We start from the raw sequence: 3,660 nt of genomic DNA, 5'->3' as shown, positions 1-3,660 counted from the left end.
CCTTTAATAAATGTCTTTTATGGTGTTCACCAAGTCCCCATCCTTTAGTAGTTAGGTGAGTTTTTATTATAAATTAGTGTTAGATTTTGCCATTTTTTTCTCCTTATTGAGAGAGTTATGTGGCTTTGCTCTTTGTTAACAAAATGTATTACATTAATTAATATTTTGAGGTTAAAACCACCTGACATTCCAAGGATGACTGGTCATTGTATGTAATGCTTTTTTGTTTTTTTATTTATTTATTTTTCACTTCTTCAACTGATTTCTAGTTTTTGAAAGGAATATATTTTGAGGAGAAAAATATGGGACAGAGGTTTGGAATAGAAAGTAAATACAAATGAAAGTTGTTTTGCTAATTGTTTTTATAACCACAACAAATTTGCACAGAGAATGCCCTGTACAAAACAACACAATAAAGATTCAAAGATTGAAGTGTTCTCTTAGGCAAGGCTGAAGGTCTCAGTCTCTGGTATTTGGAATTCAGGCTGCAGTCCTTGCTTTTGGATGGGTCACTGGGTATGTGACACAGTCCATGCTTTTAACCAGATTTGAACAGAAGAATGGTCACTTGGCCCAGGTAGAAGCAGATGAATGGTTTCTTGTGTCACCTAACTATCCAAGTTCCTCCCCACGATGCCGTGTCAGGTGGGGTTGTACATATCAAACTTCTTCTCAATATGGGCCACAATGTCCTTCTCTATGTTATATTTCTCCAGTGGCTGAGTAGCACACTCCACGGAGTCCTGTTGTATCTCCCCCAACATACTGGTGTTTTTGATCACGGCCTTTCGGGCCTTTCCGTTGCACCAGGTTACCAAGGAGCTGGGAGTGGCCAACTGCAAAGGTCTCCTGGGAGAGGGGCTGGCAAAGCTCAGACCCTCGCGGGAGCTACCTTGACTACTGTAGGGTGGCACAACTCTGTAATGCTTTTTAAAAGTTTTATGTATTCAGCTTCATAGTATTTTGTTGAGAATTTATATCTGTATTTTACTACTTGTTTTTTACATGTTTCACATCTTTTTGTTCCTACATTTCTCTTTCGTTGACCTCTATTTTGTTGCATAGATATTTTTTGCTGTGCCACTTTAATTGCAATTTAATTTGCTGTTTGTTTGTTTTTACTGTTTTTTAAGATTACTTTCTTAATAGTTACTATAGGGTTTATGTCTCAGTTGGCTCAGGCTGTATTATATGGTATTATAACAAAATACCATAGAAAGGGTGGCTTAAACAACAGAAATTTATTTTCTCATGGTTCTGGAGGCTGAAAATCTGGTATCAGGATGCCTGCATGTTTGGATTCTTCTGAAATCTCTCTTCCAAGCTTGCAAATAGCCACTTTCTCATTTTGTGTTCACAGGGTCTTTCTTCACTGTGTGAATGAGACAGAGAGAGAGGGAGAGAGAGAGAGAGAGAGAGAGAGAGAGAGAGATCTCCCCTTTCCTCTTTTTTTAACTCTACTAGTCCTGTTGGATTAGGATCTTACTCTCATGACCTCATTTAACCTCAATTATTTTCTAGAAGCCCTATATACAAATCCACTTAAGTTGGGGGCTAGAGCTTCAACATATGAATTTGGGGGACACAACTTACGCAGCTTACAATATTCTTTTTTACTTATAATATTCTTCAGGTTGACGCTCATTGAATTTCAGTAAATATATTTGCTCCATTGTAGCTCTATTCTCATCCCACTTTAGTGCAATTATTGTCCTATATATTTATATGTTATAAAGCTACTAATACAGTTTTATCATTATTGCTTTATGAAATTATTTTTTAAAATAATTAGAAGAAAAAATAAAATAATACATTTATACTCTCATGTTTACATTTACCTTTACCAATGCTTTTTGTTTCTTTGTGTTATGTTGTTTCTTTTCATTGTGAAGGACTTTCTTTGGATTTTTTGCAAGGCAGATCTGATAGCTACAAATTCTCTCAATCTTTGTTTATATAGGGATGTCTTTTTTTGCATATTCACTTTTGAAGAAAAATTTCACTGGATATAAAATATTTGGCAGGCATTTTTTTCTTCCCACACACTGAATATGCCAACTCACTACCTCCTGGCCTCCATTATTTCTGATTAGAGGTAAGTTATTTATCTTACTTTGGTTCTGTTATAAGTGATAAGTTGTTCTTTCTCTTTATTTAAAGAGTTTCTCTGTGTCTTTGTCTCCCAACCACTTGTCTACAAGTCTCTAGACATGGGTCTCTATGTTTACCTTATTTTGATTCAATTCAGTTTCTAGGCTGTATAGATGAAAATTTCTCTTCTAAATTGGAAATGTTTTGGCCATTATTTCTTCAAATATTCCTTCTGCTCCTTGATGTTGCTCTTCCCATTCTAAGATTTTTGCTCTGCATATGATGGTACGGTTTGCCTCGACCTGAGGGTCTCTGAGGCTCCATTCATCTCTCTCTCTCTGTCCTCTTTTTCTTCTTCAGATAGAATAATCTTTATTGATTTATCTTTAACTCCAGTGATTCTTTCCACTCTCAGCTCAAATATGCTGTTGAGCTCTTCCAGCAAATTTCTCACTTCAGCTAGTGTACTATTCAATTGTAACATTTCCTTTTGGTGTTTTTTAAAATATATTTTGTCTCTATATTAATATTCTTTATTGAGTCATTGTCAACACATGCTCCTTTAATTTTTAAAGCATGGTTTTCTTTATTTCTCTAAGAACATTTGTGATACATGCTTTGAAGTATTTTTCTACTAAGTCCAACATCTGGACACTATTAGAGGGACAGTTTCTCTTGATTGTATTTTTTCTCTGCATATGGGTTACATTTTCTTATTTCTCTTCATGTCTTGTAAAGTTTTTGTTGAAAACTGATAATTTTAGAGGAATTAGCTTAGTGCCTATGGATTTGGATCCCCTGTGTGGATTTTTGTTGTTGTTGTTGTTGTTGTTGTTATCTTTTGTCTGTTTGGGCTATTTGTTTGGTGTCTTGCCTAGACTAATTCTTTAGAGCCTGTTTCCCCTGTATCCCATGTACTGTGTGGCCACTGATGCCTTTGTGCTATTTTTTAATTATTTCTTTGTTTTTATTTTACTTTAATTATTATTTGTTTTAATGTTTATTTATTTTTGAGAGAGAGAGACAGAGTGTGAGTGGGGGAGGGGCAGAGAGAGAGGGAGACACAGAATCTGAAGCAGGCTTCAGGCTCTTAGCTGTCAGCACAGAGCCTGACACAGGACTCAAACTCACGGACCGCGAGATCATGACCTGAGGTGAAGTCGGACGCTTAACCAACTGGGCAACCCAGGAACCCCTGGTTTTATCTTACTTTTAATACTGCTTTCATAGGAGTTACCTCGGAGTCATCATAAATTAGTGGTAAACCAGCGATTGATTAAAATTTATGCTTAAACTCAAGTGAATAAGATTTCCACCCTTTGCTTATCCATCTGTGTGTAGATTAGGGTACACATTCTAACTTCAATCAGAAGTCAGTCCTTATAAAGTCACTCCTTTCTGGGTGCACAAGGCTTCATGTTCAGATAGGAATAAATAACCTTCTCTGATTGTTTTTTAGCAATATCAATAGTGGCGGTGACAATACCTCTGGCTATGAGTTTTTATTCTTCTTTCTCTAAATCAAGACAGCTGCCTTACACTATAAGACTTCTAAGACTTTATGGCCTA

At 36.0% G+C, this 3,660-nt stretch overlaps 1 pseudogene; it reads right to left on the bottom strand.

The window, feature by feature from the left end:
• Positions 1-538: 538 nt before the first annotated feature.
• Positions 539-3,339, bottom strand: LOC102962246 (annotated as a pseudogene).
• Between the last annotated feature and the right edge of the window lie 321 nt (positions 3,340-3,660).

Source organism: Panthera tigris, chromosome X, assembly GCF_018350195.1.
Source record: "Panthera tigris isolate Pti1 chromosome X, P.tigris_Pti1_mat1.1, whole genome shotgun sequence".
NCBI lineage: Eukaryota > Metazoa > Chordata > Mammalia > Carnivora > Felidae > Panthera > Panthera tigris.
This window is presented reverse-complemented; position numbering and strand designations above follow the sequence as displayed.